A 27,525-nucleotide genomic window follows, 5' to 3' on the forward strand; every position below is an offset into this window, starting at 1 on the left:
TTGCTGTCTTCCTCTTAAAATTCATGGACAAACAGGTAATACACTCCTGGAAATTGAAATAAGAACACCGTGAATTCATTGTCCCAGGAAGGGGAAACTTTATTGACACATTCCTGGGGTCAGATACATCACATGATCACACTGACAGAACCACAGGCACATAGACACAGGCAACAGAGCATGCACAATGTCGGCACTAGTACAGTGTATATCCACCTTTCGCAGCAATGCAGGCTGCTATTCTCCCATGGAGACGATCATAGAGATGCTGGATGTAGTCCTGTGGAACGGCTTGCCATGCCATTTCCACCTGGCCCCTCAGTTGGACCAGCGTTCGTGCTGGACGTGCAGACCGCGTGAGACGACGCTTCATCCAGTCCGAAACATGCTCAATGGAAGACAGATCCGGAGATCTTGCTGGCCAGGGTAGTTGACTTACACCTTCTAGAGCACGTTGGGTGGCACAGGATACATGCGGACGTGCATTGCCCTGTTGGAACAGCAAGTTCCCTTGCCGGTCTAGGAATGGTAGAACGATGGGTTCGATGACGGTTTGGATGTACCGTGCACTATTCAGTGTCCCCTCGACGATCACCAGTGGTGTACGGCCAGTGTAGGAGATCGCTCCCCACACCATGATGCCGGGTGTTGGCCCTGTGTGCCTCGGTCGTATGCAGTCCTGATTGTGGCGCTCACCTGCACGGCGCCAAACACGCATACGACCATCATTGGCACCAAGGCAGAAGCGACTCTCATCGCTGAAGACGACACGTCTCCATTCGTCCCTCCATTCACGCCTGTCGCGACACCACTGGAGGCGGGCTGCACGATGTTGGGGCGTGAGCGGAAGACGGCCTAACGGTGTGCGGGACCGTAGCCCAGCTTCATGGAGACGGTTGCGAATGGTCCTCGCCGATACCCCAGGAGCAACAGTGTCCCTAATTTGCTGGGAAGTGGCGGTGCGGTCCCCTACGGCACTGCGTAGGATGCTACGGTCTTGGCGTGCATCCGTGCGCCGCTGCGGTCCGGTCCCAGGTCGACGGGCACGTGCACCTTCCGCCGACCACTGGCGACAACATCTATGTACTGTGGAGACCTCACGCCCCACGTGTTGAGCAATTCGGCGGTACGTCCACCCGGCCTCCCGCATGCCCACTATACGCCCTCGCTCAAAGTCCGTCAACTGCACATACGGTTCACGTCCACGCTGTCGCGGCATGTTACCAGTGTTAAAGACTGCGATGGAGCTCCGTATGCCACGGCAAACTGGCTGACACTGACGGCGGCGGTGCACAAATGCTGCGCAGCTAACGCCATTCGACGGCCAACACCGCGGTTCCTGGTGTGTCCGCTGTGCCGTGCGTGTGATCATTGCTTGTACAGCCCTCTCGCAGTGTTCGGAGCAAGTATGGTGGGTCTGACGCACCGGTGTCAATGTGTTCTTTTTTCCATTTCCAGGAGTGTATTTATTCCAAAGCTTTATCTGTATTGGCTTAGGAGTAGCCTGTTTTGAAGTCATAATTTTGGAAGTTTTAGGTTTAGTAGGACTGAAGTCCGAAGTTGTGGCTGTGAAGGAATTTGACTTCTGCAGGTAACTCGACTTGTTTGATGTGCTTGGGATCTCTAGCTTTTGGGAGCTTTTAAGTAGTTGGTTGACCTGTGTGTGAGATTCTGCTTTTCCGTTTACTGGCAAAGACGTTTCTTGCGACAAAGAAGCGTAGTCTGGGACTGCCGCCATATCCCGTGGAATTACCCCACATGCCTTGAAGATAAATTTGTGCTCCATATTCTCCACACTAAAGCACTTGGCCCATCTTTCGCAAATAACACTTATCCACGTCTCACGATTGTCTGGGAGAGATAAACCATCCCGATTTCTACCCGCAGGTAGCGAACTCGGGAACTCTCTACCAGGCACTTTATTGTGAATAGCAGAGTAATCACGTAGATGTAGTTTCATGCCTACCCGCATGTCAATCTCGCAATGAAAAAACTGCATCAATAGCGTGCTTACTGTACCTTAATTGCAAAGTTATGTAACTTCATGACAAAATTTGTTAGTTTGACATAACGGAGAGTGCGATTTTACTCCAAAATTAACAAGAAAATAACAGAAAAACTTCCTCACAAGTAGCGGGAGCTACTCTCTTGCGGCGCATTTGAGAAATACACCACTGGTCCTCTGACCCAGTGATCCATCTGTCCCGGACTTACACTATGTATTCTAAATGTTTAGCATTCAAGTTGACTACAGTGTTCTCAAGATATTTTTTGTTTCCTTCCGTTTCTGTTGACTCAACCTCTAGGAAAACTTAGGTCTAATGTATGTTAATTTTTTTCCTTTAAACTAGACTGTTCTTTAACTTTTCTGTCACAATTGCTGTTAACTTTACATTCCACCCCACTCCTCCGAAAAATTTAATTTCTATACCCCTTTGTGTTCCCACATCAAGTGAACCGATTTCATGTTAGACTCGATATCCTAGAAATTTGTTTTTCATTTCAAGCCTTGAAGTTTCAGAAGTGAAGCATTTGTACCGTTCTTCGTTCTAAAGATCAGGAAAATCTGAAGTGTCACAAATCAACACGTTTGCACCACTTCTATCATCGTTAGTCACACGAATTGAACACCGATTTTCAATAACACGTTCGCTGTTTTTAGTTCGCAACACACCGATTTTTACTCGTTTCATCTGTCTCTTCTGTGGATAGTCTTTTATTCACCCAAGTCCTCAAACATATCTTCCCTTGCTCTCAGCGAATTTCATGTTTGTTGATTACAATTAAATTCATATAGAAAGAAAGAGACTGAATAATCAACGAAAGGAGCGTGGAATGTAAGAAGCCTGAATGTGGTTGGGAAGCTAGAAAATCTGAAAAGGGAAATGCAATGGCTAAGTCTAGATATAGCAGGGGTCAGTGAAGTGAAAACCAAAGAAAACACAAGGATTTCTGGTCAGATGAATAAGGGCAATATCAAAAGCAGCAGAATATGGTATAATAGGAGCAGGATTTGTTATGAATAGAAAGGTAACGCAGAGAGTACGTTATTGTGAACAGTTGAGTGATAGAGTTATTCTTATCAGAACTGACAGCAAACCAACACCGACAACGATAGTTCAGGTATATATGCCGACGTTGCAAGCTGAAGATGAAGAGATAGAGAAAGTATACGAGGATATTGAAAAGATAATACAATACGCAAGGGGAGATGAAAATCTAACAGTTATGGGGGACTAGAATGCAGTTGTAGGGCAAGGAGTAGAAGAAAAGGGGCAGGAGAATATGGGCTTGGGACAAGGAATGAGAGAGAAGAAAGTCTAATTGAGTTTTGTAATAAATTTTGGCTAGTAATAGCGATCTGTTCAAGAATCACAACAGGAGGAGGTATACTTGGAAAATGCCTGGTGATACGGGAAGATTTCAGATATATTACATCATGGTCGGACATAGATTCCGAAATCAGATTCTGGATAGCAAGGCGTACACAGGAGCAGATATAGACTCAGATCACAATCTGGTAGTGATGAAGAAGAGGCTGAAGTTTAAGAGATTAGTCAGGAAGAATCAGTATGCAAAGTGGGATACGGAAGTGCTAAGGAGCGACGAGATACAAGTGAAGATCTCTAACGTTGTAGATACAGAAATAAAGTACAGTTGAAGAGGAATGGAAGTCTCTAAATAGGGCCATCACAGAAGCTGGAAAGAAAAACATAGGTACAAAGAAGGTAACTGCGAGAACCATGGGTAACAGAGGAAATACTTCAGCTGATGGGCGAAAGAAGGAAGTACAAGAAAGTTCAGGGAAATTTACGAATACAGAGATACAAGTCGCTGAGGAATGAAATAAATAGGAAATGCAGGGAAGCTAAGACCAAATGGATGCATGAAAAATGTGAAGAAATTGGAAAAGAAATGATAGTCTGTAGGACTTCAGCATATAGGAAAGTCAAATGAACCTTCGGTGAAATTAAAAGCAAGGGTGGTAACATTAAGAGTGCAGCCGGCATTCTACTGTTAAATGCAGAGGATGAGCGGATAAGGGGAAAGAGTACGTTGAAGGCCTCTATGAGAGGGAAGTCTTGTCTGATGTGACAAGAAGAAACAGGAGTCGATTTAGAAGAGATAAGGGATCCAGTATTATAATCAGAATTTAAGAGAGCTTTGGAGGACTTAAGATCAAGTAACGCAGATGGAATCGATATCATTTCAACAGAATTTCTAAAATTATTAGAGGAAGTGGCAACAAAACGACTGTTGAAGTTGCTGTGTAGAATGTGTGAGTCTGGCAATATACCTTCTACCTTTCAAAAAAATATCATCCACACAGTCCCGTAGACTGCAAGAGCTGAGAAGTGCAAGAATTATCGCTGAATCAGCTTAACAGCTCATGCATCCAAGTTGCTGAAAAGGACAATAAACAGAAGAATGGAAAAGAAAATTGAGGATGTGGTTAATGACGATCAGTTTCGCTTTGGGAAATGTAAAGGCACCAGAGAGGCGATTCCAACGTTGCGGTTGATAATGGAAGCAAGACTATAGAAAAATCAAGACACGTTCATAGGATTTGTCGACCTAGAAAAAGCGTCTGAGAAAAATAGGATTAAGCTATAGGGGAAGACGGTTAATATACAATATTTACAAGAACCAAGGGGGGTAATAAGAGTGGACGGCCGAGAACGAAATGCTCAGATTAAAAAGGGCGTAAGAGAGGGATTAGTCTTTCACCCCTAATGTTCAATCTGCACATCGAAAAAGCAAAGATGGAAGTAAGAGAAAGCTCCAGGAGTGGAATTAAAATTCAAGCTAATGGATATCAATGATACGATTCGCTGATGACATTGAGTGAAAGTGAAAAAGATTTACATGATTTGCTGAATGGAATGGACAGTCTAATGAGTACAGAATATGGATTGAGAATAAATCGAAGAAAGACGAAAGTAATGAGAAGTAGCAGAAATGAGAACAGCAAGAAACTTAACATCAGCATTGATGGTCGCAAAGCAGATGAAGTTAAGGAATTCTGCTACCTAGGCAGAAAAATAACCAATGACGGACGGAGCAAGGAGGACATCAAAAGCAGACTAGTACTGGCAAAAGACTTCCTGGCCAAGAGAAGTCTACTAGTATATCAAGTGTAGGCCTTAATCTGAGGAAGAAATTTTTGAGAATATACGTTTCAGCACAGCATTGTATGGTAGTGAAACATGGGCTGCGAGAAAACCGGAACAGTAGAGAATCGAAGCATTTGAAGTGTGGTGCTACAGACGAATGTTGAAAATGATGTGGAATGATAAGGGAAGGAATGAGGAGGTTCTACGCGGAATCAGAGAGGAAAGGAATATGTGGAAAACACTGACAAGGAAAAGGGAAAGGATGATAGGACATCTGTTAAGACATCAGGGACTGACTTCCATGGTACGAGGGAGCTGTAGAGGGGAAAAAAATGGTTCAAATGGCTCTGAGCACTATGGGACTTAACATCTGAGGTCATCAGTCCCCTAGAACTTAGAACTACTTAAACCTAACTAACCTAAGGCAATTACACACCTCCATGCCCGAGGCAGGATTCGAACTTGCTGTGGGGCAGTGGGTGGAATAATTGGATTTATTAAATGTTCCTATTATTTATTTAATGCTGTTGTTTGCCGTTCTCAACACTGGTTCTCTAAGTACAATATTGGCAACCAGAAAGTGATTAACAAAACGTGAAGCCTGTAATTAGAATTCCTAATTTCCACTTCATTTGAGAAATGCATTTATAGCTACAGCTTATAACTCTGAGAAATTAGGAGATTGTCTGGGATTCATAATCAAAAACCATTCTCTCTAAAATGTTCACTATATTCTGAAAGTCACAGACCAAAAAGAATCCACACAATCCAGCTACCAGAGCAGTTCAGAGTCTAATGCGCTGATGCAACTATAACTGTTCAAATAAAATGTTTAAGTGAATGCTCGCCATAATTTGATGATAATGTTCATCAAATGCCACGCTAAATAATGGTAGAATGTCTGTCCCGCGGCGGCACGTGAAAATACGACATACGCAAACTGAAGATAGATAATTAAAGTCATCCCAGAATTAACACTTCACTCGAAAACGATTTCATGGTTACGCGTATCCCGAGTAACTTATTACGGCATCTGAGGCTGTTTATAGCAATGATACCGACGCGACGCGACTCCCGGCACAGGTAGTGCGCTTATCAGCGTCTGGAGAGAACTGGGGCCTTTCTTCTCTCGCGCTGCGTTCTTACATATAAAGCCGCAGTGCGGACGGCTAAGGGAACGCCTGATCAAATCGGCTCTCCCGACTAGCCGCTGGGCTAGTAATGCACCACTTTAAGTTATCGAATAAATCATAGCTTCCTTTGCTGATGGCCGGTGAAGCTGTCAATTTAAATGTGCAATCAGCACACAGGCAAGTAATCATAATAAAAGTCTGACGTGGCTAAGTCAAATATTTTTGGCGAGAGAATTAATTTAATTACACTACACGCAGTAGACGAGCTCTGAACTTGCCCTTTGGAGATACGCTATCGCTATAGTTGTATAGTTATTCAGTTGAAACTTCTCTCATCTTTATGATTATAGCGGATCTCCCTTCTACTTAAATTTAAACATCCTAGCTTTATTTATTCGCCTACTTACTCTATCTTGCTTCCTTAATTTTTAAGACAAAAACCAGAAAATCATGAATTTCAACTAAAATTTTAATTTGTGAGATCCAGAATACTGTTTCTATTAAATTATTATGCAAAAGGAATCTAAATATAAATTTTTAAGTTTCTAGCTCTTTTCTGTTGCGCCAATGATTTTTACAGAAAAACGTCCAAATTTCGAAAATGGTTAAAGTTATTGAACTGATATTCAACACATAATGATTTAGTATTACTCCTGACATGTTAGACACGTTTCCGGTTATTTACTTAATTTTTAAAGTATTGCGCAACATTTATGACGTCAGAGCTAGTTACAGCGGACTGGCTGGCACACAATGGAAAGACTGATGCGAATTTTATACGGCGTGAGTAGGCTGCTTCCCTACACTGCGACCGCAGCGGTCGCGCGGTTCCAGACTGAAGCGCCTAGAACCGCTCGGCCACTCCGGCCGGCGTAGAGGGAAAAACTGTATAGGAAGACAGAGATTGGAGAACATTCAACAGATAACTGAGGACGTAGGTTGCAAGTGCTGCTCTGAGAAGAAGAAGTTGGCACAGGAGAGGAAATTGTGGTGGGCCACATCAAACCAGTCAGAAGACTGATGACACAAAAAAGACGTAGTTTGACATCAGTTTCCTGGAAACGCCTCCTTGCCCAAATAAAGCACCGCCTGCAACTAAAGAACTGCCTAGCATAATAAGAAATGTGAGTCATGCGGCCAAGTGACACGTTTCCACTGATCCACGGTCCAGTCCCGACTATTCCGTGCGCACTGAAAGCGTAAGTGACGCTGTTGTTAGTTTACGAAGGGGTGGTCGGCTGCAGAGTCCATGTTCAACGAAGTGCGCTGAACTCACAGCTTCTAGACAGCCATAAACTTTAAGTGTATCCATGAGCTGTTCTGCTTTGCACAGTCGAATACCTTAGACATATCACAAATATGTCGTTCCATAAGAAATTTTCTCATTCCGGTATATTAATACATGGACGACAAGATGATAGCTTTGATGTTTAGTGTAGTGACTCTCTTGGAATCCCAATTGTGAATGACTCAGAATCTCGTACTTGTAGAGAAGTTCAACCATTCCGAAGTACATTACTTTTACGAAACTGGAGAAGGAAGTTAGTAATGAACTGGGAGTGGATCTGTAGGTAGTTATTACTGTACGTTCCATCAAGGCCGCAGCAGTAAACACCAGGCGAGAGTGTCGTGGCAGCTGCTGCCAGACTGGCTGTGACGTCATCAGAAGGGCCGCTATTCCCACTGTACCTCGTCGAGCGTGGGTGTAGCTCCGCTCTGTCAGGGACAAACTGCAACCAGGCGGCCTGAACGAGCTGGCTCGTAAACACAAGCGCTGCACTGAACCAAACGTGCCGCATATAAGCGTACTACGAAAGCCGTCTATAGTGAATGAGTTATGAAGTGCTGATGTTATTTGTACGTTCCATTTTAGTATCATCTCATATTGGTGCGGAGTGAGTCACCTGCTTTGTAAATGTATTTTATCTCGCGGAGAGAAATTGCTACATTCTTATCATTATCATCCAACTGAATAACTTTTTCATATATTTGGATTAATAAATGCAGATATTATGTTCATTTAAAACACACGTAGAGACTGGGAAAGTAAGAAAGATAATATTTTTCAAGTACAGCTAGTTTTTCGTCTGGTTTTACTGTTGTCCATCAGGAATGTTACGAAGTGTTTACTGTCAACAGTCTGCAAATGTTTTCTCCCCATCAAGTGTTTCTGATGACATAGCTACGTCGAATATGCAGTTATGCTGATGTATGTTTTGAAAGATGAAATGGTACAGTAGGCAGAATGCGTGCTTGGGCTGAGGCGGGGATTCGAGAAATAATATTTCATACACACTTGCCCCCATATGCCCCTCAGCTCCCCATACTTTCTGTTACTGGCCGTCCGATATACACTCCTGGAAATGGAAAAAAGAACACATTGACACCTGTGTGTCAGACCCACCATACTTGCTCCGGACACTGCGAGAGGGCTGTACAAGCAATGATCACACGCACGGCACAGCGGACACACCAGGAACCGCGGTGTTGGCCGTCGAATGGCGCTGGCTGCGCAACATTTGTGCACCGCCGCCGTCAGTGTCAGCCAGTTTGCCGTGGCATACGGAGCTCCATCGCAGTCTTTAACACTGGTAGCATCCCGCGACAGCGTGGACGTGAACCGTATGTGCAGTTGACGGACTTTGAGCGAGGGCGTATAGTGGGCATGCGGGAGGCCGGGTGGACGTACCGCCGAATTGCTCAACACATGGGGCGTGAGGTCTCCACAGTACATCGATGTTGTCGCCAGTGGTCGGCGGAAAGTGCACGTGCCCGTTGACCTGGGACCGGACCGCAGCGACGCACGGATGCACGCCAAGACCGTAGAATCCTACGCAGTGCCGTAGGGGACCGCACCGCCACTTCCCAGCAAATTAGGGACACTGTTGCTCCTGGGGTATCGGCGAGGACCATTCGCAACCGTCTCCATGAAGCTGGGCTACGGTCCCGCACACCGTTAGGCCGTCTTCCGCTCACGCCCCAACATCGTGCAGCCCGCCTCCAGTGGTGTCGCGACAGGCGTGAATGGAGGGACGAATGGAGACGTGTCGTCCTCAGCGATGAGAGTCGCTTCTGCCTTGGTGCCAATGATGGTCGTATGCGTGTTTGGCGCCGTGCAGGTGAGCGCCACAATCAGGACTGCATACGACCGAGGCACACAGGGCCAACACCCGGCATCATGGTGTGGGGAGCGATCTCCTACACTGGCCGTACACCACTGGTGATCGTCGAGGGGACACTGAATAGTGCACGGTACATCCAAACCGTCATCGAACCCATCGTTCTACCATTCCTAGACCGGCAAGGGAACTTGCTGTTCCAACAGGACAATGCACGTCCGCATGTATCCCGTGCCACCCAACGTGCTCTAGAAGGTGTAAGTCAACTACCCTGGCCAGCAAGATCTCCGGATCTGTCCCCCATTGAGCATGTTTGGGACCGGATGAAGCGTCGTCTCACGCGGTCTGCACGTCCAGCACGAACGCTGGTCCAACTGAGGCGCCAGGTGGAAATGGCATGGCAAGCCGTTCCACAGGACTACATCCAGCATCTCTACGATCGTCTCCATGGGAGAATAGCAGCCTGCATTGCTGCGAAAGGTGGATATACACTGTACTAGTGCCGACATTGTGCATGCTCTGTTGCCTGTGTCTATGTGCCTGTGGTTCTGTCAGTGTGATCATGTGATGTATCTGACCCCAGGAATGTGTCAATAAAGTTTCCCCTTCCAGGGACAATGAATTCACGGTGTTCTTATTTCAATTTCCAGGAGTGTATAATGTCTTACCAGCAGAAGTCATTGTCAACATTATGTTTATGTTACCCCTTTTTTTTCGTGACGAACAGGAAAAAATCTCATGAAATGTGCATGCAGATATCATCTCTACTGTAGTCAAGAACTCGACAAGGAAATCACCCCACTTTAACGGAATAAAACGCAACACGTATCGTGATGGACAGACACACTGCAGTACTTGCTAAAACAGCAGCTGCTGGTTCCATGTTCACTTAAAAGGAGATGGTGACCGACATTATTCCGGAAGTATCAGTGCTTTGATGACACGAGACAATTTAGTAATACTGAATGAAGGCATCAGCGTTTTGTTATTCACTACAGAAATATAAAAAAATTACTTGCTCTCGAGCTTAAAAAGAAACTCGTAGAAACGCTAATATATTGCATACTCGATTATAGCGATCCTGTTCTTCAAGGAGTTCATTTGAGTGCTCAAGCCTGCTGGAAATGACGATAAATGCTTGTGTGCGATACATTTGTGATGTTCGTTATTCTTACCATACCGCCTACGAAAAATTATCTTTATTACCTGCCGGTAAGTGTTGACACTATCAAATCTAATCTCTGCTGTATCCTTTTCTCAATCATTGCACTCTCTCTTATTCGTATTCAATTCTTCCACTACTATCTGAACAGCACAGCAGAACGTTGTTCCTCAAACTTTCAAAAGACAGCTAAAGGTCAACCGTCAACCGTCCATTACAATAGTTATCTTTTCGACATACTTGTTTACAGTTTAATCGTCAACGCCCCTCCTCCACCACTTTTCCCTCCTCCTTGTGCACACCCTAGTGAAAGCCTTAACAGCTATTTTCCCTGTTATTTCAATCATCTCGCCTTTCATTATCACTTCTGTGTCTGGTGATACCAAACACGAATTCAAGTGTGCTAAAGACATCAATATTGTCGTTATTCTTGATGTTCTGCATTATTATTATTATTATTCCTAATGTCAGTTACTGTTATCATTCATTGTTATTTGTGTTGGGAATTATAGGTGTTCTCGTAATAAGTTCCCAATGTATGTAATCGAACCACAAATATACATTGAAACTAAGGAAGTTTTACAGTATTTTTTAGTATATGTTGTTACTTGTCTGGTGTAAGAGAGGGTCTTTAGATTCAATCTGGTCTGGTTAATCAGCAATAAATAAATAAATACAAATGTTTTTAGCGCAGCGCGCACTGTTCTGCTCCAGAGCACGTCACGATGCAAACTCGAACCACTGCAGCATTCGTGTCGCTCTTATTCATCTCATCGGTGGACAGTGCTCACTTTTATTATCGTATAATGTGCTTCTTGCTGTGTTAGTTCACACCTATGTAACTTGAATCAGAGATAGTTACTTTTCACCTTCCCTATCACCAACGGTCTGGCCGGCCTGTAGGGCCGAGCGGTTCTAGGCGCTTCAGTCCGGAACCGCGCGACCGCTACGGTCGCAGGTTCGAATCCTGCCTCGGGCATGGATGTGTGTGATGTCCTTAGGTTAGTTAGGTTTAAGTAGTTCTAAGTTCTAGGGGACTGATGACCACAGATGTTAAATCCCATAGTGCTCAGAGCCATTTGAACCTAGAGAGAATCGAATCAAGAGCGGCACGTTTCCTCACGTAACCCTTTTGAAAGGGCGACAACGTTGTGGAGGTACTCAACATACTCCTGTGCCCACCACTATAAGAGAGGCGTTGAGTGTGACGGAAGTGTTTACTGTCGAAATTCCGAGACAGTACGTTCCGGGAAGAGTTGGACAACATATTACTTCCTCCAAACAGATACGTCTCGCGGAACGATCACAACGAATATTTTCCAGATATTAGAGCTAACACGTAGATTTACCGTCAATCATCTTTCCCAAGAGTCATTCGCTAACAGAACAAAGAAGGAGGGATGAGTTAACGGTACCAGAGGTGCCCTCCACCACACGCTGTCAGGTGCCTCGCGGAGTACGGATGTGGATGTAGATGTAGCTCCCCCTGCCGCCTGACGCGTGTTCTGCATAGGTACAGGTGGGTTATGGATTCTGTTCCTCACACAGTGGAGGAGGTAGTGTGTGTTTCGACTGCTCATCGACAGTTATTGTTCAACAGTGATTTGATTCACTGTGGACGGTATATTCACTGGGCAATCGACGGCGACACTTCGTTGAACACAAAGTGGCACGTGCGAAGCCCAGCACCTGCGCGAACTCGAAGCGTCCAACACTCGAAATGAGGCTGCATTCTAATACGCAAATGTTGCGTATCCTGCTACCCTTCCCATGATCAATTGTCCCGTCAGCAGCTTCCTCCGCGTTTGTCCACATTCCAATCACGAGGTATGTGAAGCGGCAACAGCTCTGCCCAATCCACTGCCTCTCTCTATCTCTCTATTTCTGAGTTACACTTGTAAGAGAGAAAAGTGGGGTTACCATGCTTCTTCTTATACCAATCCTGATGCCAAAAATAAAAATTACTAAATTGTTGTTCGACAAATGTATTTTTTAAATTTAATTAGTCAATGTACACTGAGATGATAAAAGTCATGGGATACCTCCTATTACCCTGTCGGACCTCCTTTTGCCCGGCGTAGTGCTGCAGCTCGACGTGGCGTGGACTCAACAAGTCGATGGAAACAGTGCCATGCTGCCTCTATAGCCGTCCGTAATTGCGGAAGTGTTGCCAATGCGGGATGCTACACACGGAGTGACCTCTCCGGCTATGGCCCATAAAAGTTCGATGGGATTCATGTTAGGCGATCTGGATGGCGAAATCATTCGCTCGAACTGTCCAGAATGTTCTTCCAACCAATCGTGAACAACTGTGGCCCAGTGACATGATACCATTGTTTGGGACCATGAGGTCCATGAATGGCTGCAAATGGTCTCCAATCAACGATCGGCTGAGCTGGACCAGAGGACACCTGTCAATTCCATGTAAACACAGCTCACTCCATTATGGAGCCAGCACCAGCTTGCACAGTGCCTTGTTGACAACTTGGGTCCACGGCGCCACACTCGAAACTTAGGTCGGTAGGTGCTGCTATGGCCCATTAACGCCATATTTCACTGTACAGTCCTAACAGACACGTTCGTGGTACGTCCCACATTGATTTCTGCGGACATTTCCAACAGTTTTGCTCGTCTGTTAGCAGTGACATCTCTACGAAAACGCCGCTGCTTTCGGCCATTAAAAGAAAGCCGTCAGTCACTGAGAGATAATGGCTGAAATTTGGTGTTCTCGGCACACTCTTGACGCTTAGCAGTACCTTATGTGCGCGATACTACCGACATTCGTATATAGGCATGTCGCTATCCCATGACTTGTCACGTCAGTGTATAATTTACCGACTGCTGATGTCGACTGCTGGTGCTTTATTTTTAGTTCCTACGGAAGCATTTTAGTTAGAGAAGTATTCATAACTTACGATATCTATAAACCATGTCTGTGTCAACATTCAATGATGCTAGAAATAGTTAGTTTCTACATTGATCTATGTTATTTAAAAGCCCTCATTCTACACTTTGCGACAGATATATTACTTTTTCCATAAACTGTAGATTCCAAATGTTATTCCTATTCAAAATTGCTGCGGTTCGGAACATTCCAGTCTTAAGACGTGGCTTTTTCCAAAATCAAAGCTATATTTTTGTAGTCTTGATTTATCTGTTTCTAAAAACGTATGTTGCTAGTTGTTACTTATTCCAGTTAGAAAATTTCACTTTCTACGTACTTTTTGGCTAACCTGGGTAATTCCCGGGCACATTGCTACTGCTTTCCGGTGAAATAATACTGATAATTTTGCCATTTGCTGGTTATATAACTCTTAGTTAAACAAACTTGCTTCACAGCCTTCTGTATCTCTGTCCCTTTTAATTTTTCAGTCTGTTATGTTAATATCTAAAATGGAGTAGTTTAGATTTTTCCGATTTGCATCTTTTGTTATACAAGCGTCTAGAAATGGGCGTCGTTCAAGTATCACTATTCAGTCTGCAGATGGTATTAAATAAGTGCAGACACTGTGTAACTGGTTCGCGTCCGCTAGTTAGACAGTACAATCTCTATCTCAGTCACTGCTCGGTACTCAGAGATGTAGACCTAAGTGAGTCGGGCTACTATGTAAAGTTCTGAGGAATTACACTTGCCTCTGTCGCCAGAACTAATAGGATTTTTAAAATAATTAAGCATCTATTTCTTGCCACATGTCAGTTAGCTATACAAACACGTAGAATTTTCAAACATTTCACATTGAGCTGAGCTGAGAAGTGAATAATAAAGGATACTTTTTGGCGGTCAAGACATCTTCAAGCAGTGACCGAATGCTAACCACAAACAGATTGAGGTGGCCCGGTATTCAGGGGCAGTAGTACTGATTGCAAGCGCATCAGTCCTTCACTTTCTACAAATTTAGTTAGGCAGACAAGGAGGACATTTCCGTGCGCTTAGCTATTTTGACTACAGAAGTCTGTGTATACGCTGCTTCTAACTGTAGCCGTCTCCAAGAACATTCCGATCAATGAATGCACGGCACGTTGGGTTATTTCAGCGGTTCTCGTGCACCACCGACTTGGCAGTATCTTGTACTTCCATTCATAGTCAGTCAGATTCGTGAGTTTTAACTCAATGGACTATACTGGACGAGAACGCCTCAGGGATAACATTTATTGTAACCAATTGGCAGCCTTCGACTTCATGGTTAACTGCAGCTGTATCATAGTAAAAACTGGTACTAACAACACCAAGGAATACAATGTGGTACGTAGTCACGCACATGTACTTGGTAAAATACACGGAAGACTTCCATTCTTTGACAGATGCAACAAACATATTACTTCGACATACGACCGTAAACTTGAGAAATTTGGGTTTATACTCAGTGGAACGCCAACAAAAGCAAGCTCATATCCTGAAGTATGTAAGGTAATGTCCTTCTCACCACTGTTGTTCAAATTGTATGTTGAACGATAAGTGAGAGAGGTATAGCAAAATATTGTAAGAGAGTAAAAACTAACGAGAAGCAAATATCAACGGTAACAACATAGGCCTGGTGAAAAGTAAAGTTAAGATCATTGAGAAATTTCGGTGAATGAAATGAACCACACACATCGCACACAATGTGGGTCCAGTATAAACTGCACTGAGACCAAGGGACGTCGAGTAGTAGGGAGAGAATAGTGATTTGTTTAGCATAAAACTAGGCATAGTCCAGTAATAGACGAAGTATGATTACACTGAATGACAGAAGCAAGAAGGATATCACAAGATCGGTGCAAACGAAGACCCATAGAGGTGTCAAATACTGATATGGAACCGAGGACGAATTTCTTGAAAGTGTCACGGGAATGCATATAAGTCAACAGGAACGGTGCGATATCCGAAGTAGAAAAATTACGTACTTGAAATGATGAACGAGAAAAGAGAAACCTACGCAAGGCCCTAATCAGAAAAAGGGACAGGTTAGTGTGACAGCTACTACGTCTTACAAGAATATTAGTGACCTTACTCTGAACGGTTCAGTAGAGCAGTAGAGGGCAAAAATAGTAGGAGCCCGCAGTGACCAGAATATGAAAATTACAGATTTTTGTTGTAGAATTAGTGTAACGGTGAAACCATAAGCAAAAAATAGAAAAGGTGCAGGTGGCTGTAAACCAGACGACAAACGGTTGACTCATATGTACTCTTTTAAAACGGTTCAAGTCGTATTCTGGAATACTACCTGCTGTAATTGTGGAATCTGTCTGAGTCCGATTTTCAACCTTGCTTCATTGAGCTCTTCAGTCTGACGTTAAATTCTATCTGCTCTAAATGCAAAGAGGTCAGTTTCTTGGGGAAACGAATAAAACGCATCATTTTTCCATCAGTACATGTTCATTCTCCTTTTTCCTAATTTAAGAGTCTGGAAACTCTCCCCGCCGCTGCTGAGAATAGTTTCACAGTTAAAGAAACACTTGGTTCATTGTTCTTTCAATTTCAAATTCCCATTTATATCGATGAAGTCTGTTGTAACAACTGATCCTGATGTATACCGCCGAATAGCTTACATAGGTTCAGGTAAGCTACGAAGTCTTTACCGGCGGAGTTCGTGAATTAAATGTTCTCGGTTTGCTTACCGCCTCAAATTCGGCTAAAATCCTGAGCTTTCGATGATTTCCTCCATTACTGTCGTAAGGGACTAAGTCTCAGTGTCTTAAAACTGGCGAGGTTCCAACTTTAATGCCCAGATGACGTCACGGAAATGACTCATCCAGAGGTGGCGTTCTCTATATCCGCACACATTATGTTTTCGCTCTCTTTCCATGGGGATATAGTAAGGAGAGTTGTCATGGCGTCGCAAACTTGAAGCCTACGTCCGCCAAGTTAGTTCCACGAAACATGTGGTTTTTGTGGAAGTGTCTTGATCAAAAATGTTATCTTGTGTCATTTATAATAGCCTAAAATGTTAAGGAGTCACTTCTCATTCGTAAGAGGATTCGTTGAAGCGATATTTTCTTTTATACACATGAGTTTCTTTGTGCTGTGGTTTTATTTCTGCCATTTGTCTTTAGATTTCCTATCAGTTCAACTCAAAAAGCTTATTGATGAAGCGCTGTGAGAAGGAAAGATTTGAAGCCGACCAAACATATTAAAATATGTTCTCAGCATTTTCAGGAAGAAAACATAGATCGCCCATAAGTTTCGTCAGTCCGCATTAAGGAAAGTGTTGAATTACGAAAGCAGCCTTTTCACATCACATACCTCCCTTCTTTGTTATTCGAATCGTGTAACAAAAATGAATTTTCATTAACAATTTGAGATGCGACGTATTACTGGATGAAATATGGATATAAGGCCAGAAAAACGACTGAAAATCCATTCCTGGCGCTGTTATTCACGAAAGCATTGTAACATTTCCTATTTAAAACAACCACTGCGGGACACAACAGAAATTAAGAACAAGAAGCAGTCGTAAATAGTATGAAACGTCCCCTTCGAAAAATTATTGAATTACTGTGCTTAAACTGACACACAATATTTTTTTAGCGGAACGCAATCTGACTTGAATTACTGTGCTTAAACTGACACACGATATTTTTTTAGCGCAACACAATCTGACTTTCAATAATCCCTACAAAAGAATGGCCCTGACTAACATTAACCTATACCTTTCCCAAATCACTTACCTCACAAAAATCTTCGTTACTCGAACTACTGCAATACAGCGAGCGCCACTACTGCCAGGTAAATAAAAGATTCAAACTACTGAAGGCACTAACTACTGATGGGCATAGTTAGCAAATGAAAGATTTTGATAGAGAACAAACAATGTATTTACCTTAATAGCGTTCAAAAGTCGTAATATATATAGCAGTTCATGACATCCATTCTTACAAATGTACTGTTTCTGATGGACACACGTCCAGATCATCCGCTCTCAAAATTCCGCCATCTCTCTCCCCACATCCACCACTGCTGGCGGCTCACCTCCAACTGCACAACGCTACGCACTGTTAACAGCCAACTACCCAACACTACAATGGCGAGTATTACAACAATGCAAAGCAGCCACAGACTGCACACAGCACAGCCAGTGATTTTCATACAGAGCGCTACGTGGCGGCGGCGTTACCAATATAAGAACCTAAACAGCCTACTTACAGCCTCCCTTCTTTGTTATTCGAATCGTGTAACAAAAATGAATTTTCATTAACAATTTGAGATGCGACGTATTACTGGATGAAATATGGATTTAAGACCAGATAAACGACTGAAAATTCATTCCTGGCGCTGTTATTCACGAAAGCATTGTAACACTTCCTATTTAAAACAACCACTGCGGGACACAACAGAAATTAAGAACAAGAAGCAGTCGTAAATAGCAGACTGCTAATATTTTGGGCATCTAACAGTGAGTTAAAGTTACCTAAAAACGTTCTGAATTTTATTAATCGTGCAACTAATAAGTCATACTGATTGCTTCGTTCTAAGATGTCGGTCATAGATTGCAACCTGCAACTCAGGGATAGTGATGTATGCATTCCTGAAGATCGCGTGCTGCTGGTCTACTGAAGTCCAATGGTTTTTTTGGGACATTGATATAATTCTGGTACAGTAAACGCCTATCACAGTTCTACAGGACACGTAAAATTATTTGTGTCTCAGTATATCTTTGGACATTTTCGTCGCTGACGAGCTGAGTTTGGTACAAATCGTAACGTCCTCCATCCACTTGCACGTCTGTCCATGTACTACTCCTGAGTTCTATGAGACATGTTATCGACAGACTGTCGAAAGACAAAGCAAATAATAGACCTGGTTATGTAGACACAAAAGTTTTTTGACTCGCCAAACACAAGTTTCGAGTACATAATACAGGTTTAGTTATGTTTATTTGTATAAAGCTACCAACGATACTCCCATAAGCTACGGAATATTACTTCATTCTAGTACATATTCTTTTCAAACGGTAGCTATTTCGAAACTTCCTGACATGTGCCGAGCCGGGATACGAATTTGGACCCTTGCAATATGTAGGCAGTGCTCATACGTGCGATTCAGGACCCACTTTCACAGGTTTATTTTTATCAGAGCTCTCACCTACCTTCCAAACTTCCCGACAGCTAACAATGGAGATTAAGAATATTGTGGAGATACAGCTTATTCTCAGTCAAGAGACTGTATAAAGAAAAAAAAAAGTGCTAGCAAGACTCGCGCATCGAGAGTTCCATAAAAACTTAATTAAGGACATAGATAGTTCATCCATCCCTGTAATCGGGAATTTCGATTATTTTTTCCTCTTATCTCGAGCTATACTGGGAGTTTCAAGACTGACGAGAATGTCAAAAAATTTATTTCATGTGATATAATTACAAACAAACAATTTCCGGATTATTTCCCTTAACTGTACTGTAAAATCATGCTTCCTGACAAATTTCACGATTCTAGGTCGACGGGAAATAAGGAAACTACCCTATAGGTTTAGAAAAATTAGTTTTCGAATATCAAAATTAGGCCGTACTTTCTGAATGCAGTGACACAAAAGGTTCAATATCTTACACCACTAAGAGACCGTAGACCTTGAGACGTGACAAATTTCATCTTGATACGTCTATCCGTTCCCGAGGAGAAGGGTTTTTAACTGTCAGACAGACAGGCGGAAAACAAATTGACCCTACAAGGGTTCCGTTTTTACCAGTTGAGGTAGGGAACCCTAAAAAAAGAATCTCACATTCTAAAGTAAATAGCTTAATCTATTAAAGCATTTCTCGCGAAACACAGTGTTCCGGGTTCGAGTCCTGGCCCAGCAGACAGATTTAATTCTGCAGAGAGTTTCCGAAATAATGAGCAACCCACTGCGAAGTGAAACATTAATTCTGGAATTAATTCTCGAATGCACTCGTATCCCTATTTGCACTTAGGTTTTCATTCGGACAACTTTTTGACCGAAGAGTCTTCCCGAGGCTCTAGTGCCGTCCTCCGCTCCTCTTTGCATAAAAGGAAAAAGGGAGTGCGGTAACGAAGGCGCCGCGGAGGCACGCGCGGTATTCCGCCGTCGGCTCTCATTCACGCCTCGGCTCGGGGCGTTCTCCCCCGCAGAGTGAAAAGCGTCTCATTGGGATCGGACACGGCCTGAGTCAGCCGCAGCTTTTGTGCGCGAGTCGCATTCCTCTGCGCAGGCTCCTGAAGCTGCTAAACACGGCTGGGTAACTCCGAGACCCCAGGATGGGGGGGACGTAACGCTCAGGGCGCTGCCACGAGCCGTCCCACATGTTCTGTGGCCTCCAACGACTTCGACTGCTTCTCCTTTGCACCACGAATCCCTGAAGATACTCTTTGAAAACTTCTGTAGATACCGATTGTTCTGCAGGAACTGTCAGATCTTTTTCCCGACCGTCGCCTAAATGCCGGCCAGTGTGGCCGAGCGGTTCTAGGCGCTTCAGTCTGGAACTGCGCGATCGCTACGGTCGCAGGTTCGAATCCTGCCTCGGGCATGGATGTGTGTGATGTCCTTAGGTTAGTTAGGTTTAAGTAGTTCTAAGTTCTAGGGGACTGATGACCTCAGATGTTAAGTCCTATAGTGCTCAAAGCCATTTGAACCATTTTTCGTCGGCTGAATGTCGAAATGACAGATTTCCGCTCGCTGAATACAAAACCGACTAAAATAGTTGAATTGACGAGCCAAAACGTTATGAACGACTGCTTAATAGCAACTTAGTCTACTACTGGAATGAACTACAACGGTGATTCCACGTGGCATGAATTCGAAAAGTCCTTGGCAGATTTCTGAGGTATGTGTTATCAAGTGTTCACGTGGTGATGAAGTCCCACACTCCTTGACAGAGCGTAGGGGACGATGCGGTACACCCGCACCGCTGAACTAGGCAAGGTCCTAGCGGAGGTGGTTTGCCATTGCCTTCCTTCTACTGTAATGGGGATGAATGATGATGATGAAGACGACACAACAACACCCAGTCATCTCGAGGCAGATGAAAATCCGTGACCCCGCCGGGAATCGAACCCGAGACCCCGTGCTTGGGAAGCGAGAACGCTTCCGCGATATTTCAAGTTCAGATCAGACAAATTTGATAGCCATCCACCAGTATGAGTTCACTATCATGCTGTTAAATCCACTGTAGCATCCTGTCGGTCTTGTGACATGGACAGTTATCCTGCTGAAAGATCCCATCAGCGTCGGGGAAGTCATAAACGAGAAGGGATGTAGGTGGTCCGCAGTAACATACTCGTGTCCAGAAAGAGACTTTCACTCTGCAGCGAACCTTGCGCTCATATGAAACTTACTGGCAGATTCAAATGGTTCGAATGGCTCTGAGCACTATGGGACTTAACTTCTGAGGTCATCAGTCCACTAGAACTTAGAACTACTTAAACCTAACTAACGTAAGGACATCACACACATCCATGCCCGAGGCAGGATTCGAACCTGCGAGCGTAGCGGTCCTGGCAGATTAAAACTGTGTACCGGAACAAGACTCGAATTTGGAAAGTGCTCTACCAATCCACCCAGACACGACTCATAACCCGTCCTCACCACTTTACTTCCACGAGTACCTCGTCCCCTACCGTCCAAACTTCACAGAAGTTCTCCTGCAAAACGGAGTGTTGGTTCCGCAAGTTCTGCAGGAGAACTTCTGTGAAGTTTAGAGGGTAGAAAACGAGGTACTGGTGGAAGTAAAGCTATGAGGACGGGTCCCGAGTCGTGGCTGGGTAACTCAGTTGGTAGAGCACTTGCCCACAAAACGCAAACGTCCCGCGTTCGAGTCTCGGTCCGCCACACAGTTTTAGTCTGCCAGAAGTTTAATCTTCACTTAGGAGGGCTATTCAGAAAGTAGGGAACGTTTTGGCATTAACAAAAAACCTAAGTACAAGAAATACACATAGGCACCAAACACATTGAGGCACTTATCATAGCGGTGGACAAGCTTTGAAAGGGCTTCGTCGCAAATTCTGCCACCTGAGACTTCAGCCAGTGAGTCACGCCCGCCTGAGTTCCACGTCGTCATCAAAGCGCTGCTTAGCAAGCCAGTACTTCATCTTTGGAAACAAGTGGAAGTCGCTTGGTGCAAGATCGGGACTGTAGCGCGGATGAGGGAAAATTTCCATTTGAATGAATTAAGGAGTTCTTTAGTGCGGTTTGCCGTGTGAGGTCGGGCATTGTCGTGCAAAATCAAAATTTTGGACGTCAGCTTTCCTCAGTGTTTGTTTTTAACTGCTCTCCTAAGGCTGTGCAAAGTTTGACAGTACCGGGCAGAATTGTGAAGCGACGGTTTTCACGAATCGTTTCATCAACTTTATCCACAAGATCGTCAGTCACAATGCTCCGACGTCCACTCTTCTCTTCAGCATGAACGTTGGATCGGCCATTTTTAAACCGAATGCACCATTTCCGGACGGTACATTCGCTCATTACATTGTTTCCGTACACTTCGCACAGTTCACGATAAATTTCTATGGGTTTTAGGTTTTTTGCCAACAAGAACCGTATCACAGACAGCACCTTACAACTGGCGGGATTTCCGATTGCAGCGCACATTTCGAATTCGAATACCGAAAAAACCAGACGCGTACAGACGTTACCGCTGTCACGGATGGATGCCGACTAAGCTGCCGAGCACGCACATACCACAATATACGCGATCGGCGCGCGCCTAGCGGCGTCAGACGGAAACGTTCCCTGCTTTCTGAATAGCCCTCGTACTTCACAGCTATCATAATACCTTCAGTTATTGTCACAGGTTTCATAAAAGTGAGCCGGTGACAGGTTTCCTTTGACAGACGATCCAATCTCTATGGTCACATACCTGCTGCAATAATTATTGACGATATCGTTGGTACTAAATGGGGAAACGTAGTGTCGTCTGTTGCCGAGCTTTGTGGTTCGGCAACGTCCCCTGAACGTTGTGCTCCGAAACGCATGTGCCAGCACCGGCATTGTACGATGTTGTTAGCTGTCCCACAGACTGCCGCTTATTACGCTTTACGGAGTAGACAGGTCAGCGACTCCCACATTCCGTGATGAGGCTTGGCCTTTAGGCACCATTTTGCCTACTCGTCCTTTCAGCGTTCTCTGCCACTTTCCATAAACGATCACGACAGTAGCATCGCGACAGGCGACCAGCTTCGATGTTTTCCTCGATGCTCCTTCGCAGGTGCCAGGCCATAACAATCTGTCCTTTGTCAAAGTCGCTTGTGTCTGTGGATTTCCACATTTGTGTCCCGTATCGTCGCTACAACGATTCCCCATTCGTCTCTGCTGCGCTTACATACTTTCCATTTTTCTTATCGATTCACGTGCCTGCAGGCGGCTTTCACCGCAGATATCAATCTGCTGTACAATTATGGAATGTGTATCGTATTTTAAGGCTTTTAAAACACCTGCAAGAGTCAAACTGGTTTCCGCAAGCAGCGGTCTTTTGAAACAACTCCTCACTGTTCGTCCATGAGATTTAGAAAGTAGAAGATAGAAGCGCTTCGGGTTACGGCGTGTTCCTTGACTTCCGGAAGGAGACAGTTCCGTACAGTCGCTGGTGAACGAAACACGAGTTTAAAGAATGTCGGACCAGCTTTGTGATTGGTCTGTCCAATCGTAGAACCTCTTTAGACTATTTCTCGACTGTTCCACCCTCGACTAGGACATGGGGTAAACGAACACCCAGATTTTTCAGTGCGTGCTATGATTTCCCTTATTTTATTAGCATGGTCACTTGTCACTACATAAGAAGAAGTCTCAATATTTCTGCAGGGGACTTCCAACGACTTGAGTCCATGCCGCGTCGAGCTGCTTCACCAGCCAAGCTAAAGGACGCCTGTCACGGTGTTAGGAGATGTCCAGTGACTTTTCTCAGCTCAGTATATTTTCGATTTACAAACAACACTCAAACTTTTACCAGTCACACTATGTCTTAAAACTGGAAACTTCATCAATGCTATGTTAAGCAATAGAAACTTCAAATTTCTAAAGGGCCATAAGTTATGGTCTGGCATGAAGATTAAAAACGTCCTACCACAGGGATCAGTTATAGCCCCTTGTCTGTTTCCCCTGCATATAACAGACATGCCTGAGATAACATAAGGAAATTTGGATACGCTGACGACTGGGCTCCTCTTGCGAGCCACAGTGACCTGAGCGTTACTGAGCCTGTCTTGACAGAAGATGTTTAAACGGTTGGGAATTACTTCCGTAACTGGAGATTACAGCCAAATGCTAGAAACACAGAAGTTTCCAGCTTCCACCTTAACAAAAAGACTCGTCAATAAGAAAATAAAGGTATATTTGGAAGAGAAATAACTTAGGCATAATGGAAGTCCACGTTATCTAGGTGTCACTCTCGATAAGACGCTCAGCTTTAAAGAGCCCTTGCTGAAAACTGCCGCTAAGATAAAGACAACAAACAGTATTTAGAAGAAATTTTTACAAAATGCATTACTCTGTGCTGTCTGTCATAATGATATTTATTCTGCTACCGGTTTCTGTCTTAAACCAACTTCAACGGCAGCTGTACAACATACAAAAGTGGACAATGTGACAAAGCAAAACGAAATAAGACCAAAAAAACCTACAGGGCCTTTTCTACATGTCTTTCCCTTTGGCATTTCGCCACAACATATCTCTTTATTAATTTTTATCCCTATGATAAATGGAATTTCAGTTACATTTTATGATTGTGTATGCATTGCATGACACATCCTTCTAACTGACGTGTAACATTTTAGATGTATTTTGCACATAAGTTTTGCTTTGACTTTTGAACTTTTATCTGTATGATAAATGGAATTTAAATCACACTTCATGACTCTATAGACGTTGGATGGCATATTCGTATAACAAATGTGTAGCAGTTTAGATGTAAATACATTTACGAATAGTACATTCTTTTTGTTTTTCTTCACTCTTAAAAATTTTGGTTCCTTAATATTAAAGTACTTTAATGTGTATTTCCGTCAGATATGACTTGACTGATTGTAATTTCATGGACTGCTTTGTAGCCTGTATTTTACATGCTTACATTTTTGACTGGCTGGTAAAATATTGTAATTAGTACATTCATTAACCCTGTTACACTTTTACTTTATGTATATTTTATTCATGTTTTATGTAATATTAATATTAATCAGCGTATAACTGTTAATATTTCAATTTTGTAATCTAATTACCACTGAAGTGTTCAGTTGTAACTTCTTTGGATTTTGAAGTTCTTTGACTTGCATTGCTATTAATCATATGCTGTCCTTTTGTCACTGGGCCCTCGTATTGTAAACTCCCTACGATCTTCCATATGTATTGGCAGTTACGGTTTTCGGCAGTAACGTATGTCAAAGCATGTATAACATGCGATAATTTTTGTGACTATTTCCATTGATTCAACGGGTTTTTCCGTTTTTATCATATTTCGTCTTGCTTTGTGACATTGTCTACCTTTGTTATACAGCTGCCGTTGAAGATGTTTTAAGACCGAAACCGGTAGCAGAATAAATATCATTATCACAGACAGTATAGTGTAACGCATTTTGTAAAATTCGTACATGCTGTTGACCAGCGCCTAAACAAGAGATGTGGAAGGAACTTCGTGGTACGGCATGGGGTTCATCAGTTCCAGTATTAAGAACTTCTGCTCTTGGAATTTTCTACCCTGTGGCGGAATATCGTGCTGCAGCCTGGATCAACAGCCCATATACCAGACTCGCCTACACGCAGCTCAACAAGACTATGCGGATCATCACAAGAACAATTAGAAACACCCAAATTTCTGGTTGCCTAGTCTCAGCCACATAGCTCCCCCATTTTTGGGGTGAGTTAACAAAAATAACGGGTAAGTCTTATCTCCTTGAACATGTGGATATTCCAGCACTTGAAGAAAGGGGACTTCGCTCCCGTCATCAACTTCTACAAGATGCAAATTTTTTGATGGAGAACGGAGTAACAATAGCAGACTGATGGGCAGAAACACGGATGAACAGTGACGCCTCATAACCACTTAAGGTACACTGCATCTCGTCCAGACCACCATGTGTTGACGAGCACCGCAGGTTCTGGTCTGCTCGCAACTGAATAAGGATGGTAGTGGAAGACGTGCTGACTCAGTGTTTGGGTCTTGACGTGATTCGTGCTCGGATGACCGAAGCGGTGAAGGTGACCGCTCGCGTGAAGCGGGAAATCCAGCACAAGTTTTCATTGCCATCATACCAATACATAGCCGAAGGTGGTTCATATTTGCAATTGCGAATACGTGTCCTGCATATGCACATCATCAATTGAATGCACCATTCTGTTTCGCGTCCTCTGGCGGGTCGCGGTGCAATGACACGGCAACTCCGATATAGGCAAAATAATGTGAACAGTGGTACTAATGGGATAGGGGTGTTTGGCGGTCAACAACGCAGGTAAGGTACGCCTTACGCTGGACTGTGTGCGTTCAGTACGGACTAGGCATCAGTGCAGATTGTGTACGAGTAGTGCACACTTCGTATTTGCATACAGAGGCCGAGGTCGACGTGTAATGAAAGACCTAACAGAGTTCCAAAGAGGGCAGATTGTAGGGCCGATTAGCTGGAGCATCAGTAACCAAGACAGCCAACTTATTGAATGTTTCAAGAGCAACTGCTTCAACGGTCATGACAGCCTACACAAAACGTGGAAATACATCATCGTTTAAATGTAATAGTGGGTGCAAATCAAAACTAAATGACAGAGGTCCTCGTAAGCTAACACGAATTGTGTCAAAACAACACAAAACTACGGCAGCTAAAATGACTGCAGAGCTCAATAGCTATCTTCGAGACACCGTTCGCCAAGAACTCCATAAAGCAAATATTTATGGACGAGCTGCTATACCGAAACCATTAGTGACGACAACCAACGCAAAGAAGCGTAAAACTTGGAGTCCGAATCATAAATCCTAGACGGCTGTTCAGTGGAAACACGCCATATGGTCCGACGAGTCAATTTTTTCGTTATTTCCAACACCACGCCGGCTTTACGTCTGGAGAACGCCAAAAGAAGCCTACAATCCTGATTGCTTGATTCCAACAGTTAAGCATAGAGGTGGAGTTTGATGGTGTTGGCAGCCGTGTTACGGCATTCTGTTGGTCCCGTCACTACTCGCAAAGGCCATGTTACAGCCAACGATTATATGAACGTTTTAGGTGATTATGTGCAGCCCATGATTCAAATGTTGTTCCCCCAAAACGATGCCTCATTTCAGGACGATATTGCACCCATTCACACAGCCAGGACAGTGCAATCATATATGAGGAGCATGCAACTGAACTGCAGCGTGTTCCCTGGCCAGTACAGTCCCCGGACTTGAACGTTCTCAGATCCTTCTGGCCGGTATTGGAGCGCAGACTCCAGATCAGATTTCTGCCTCCGTCGTCACTACAGGAGTTAGAAGAGGTTATGATCTAAGAGTGGCATAACATTCCACTGGAGGCTGTTGTTGTTGTTGTTGTGGTCTTCAGTCCTGAGACTGGTTTGATGCAGCTCTCCACACTACTCTATCCTGTGCAAGCTTCTTCATCTCCCAGTACCTACTGCAGCCTACATCCTTCTGAATCTGCTTAGTGTATTAATCTCTTGGTCTCCCTCTACGATTTTTACCCTCCACACTGCCCTCCAATACTAAACTTGTGATCCCTTGATGCCTCAGAACATGTCCTACCAAACGATCCCTTCTTCTAGTCAAGTTGTGCCACAAAATCCTCTTCTCCCCAATCCTATTCAGTACCAAAATGGTTCAAATGGCTCTGAGCACTATGGGACTCAACTGCTGAGGTCATTAGTCCCCTAGAACTTAGAACTAGTTAAACCTAACTAACCTAAGGACATCACAAACATCCATGCCCGAGGCAGCATTCGAACCTGCGACCGTAGCGGTCTTGCGGTTCCAGACTGCAGCGCCTTTAACCGCACGGCCACTTCGGCCGGCTATTCAGTACCTCCTCATTCGTTATGTGATCCACCCATCTAATCTTCAGCATTCTTCTGTAGCACCACATTTCGAAAGCTTCTATTCTC

Source organism: Schistocerca serialis, chromosome 6 (assembly GCF_023864345.2).
Source record: "Schistocerca serialis cubense isolate TAMUIC-IGC-003099 chromosome 6, iqSchSeri2.2, whole genome shotgun sequence".
Lineage (NCBI taxonomy): Eukaryota > Metazoa > Arthropoda > Insecta > Orthoptera > Acrididae > Schistocerca > Schistocerca serialis.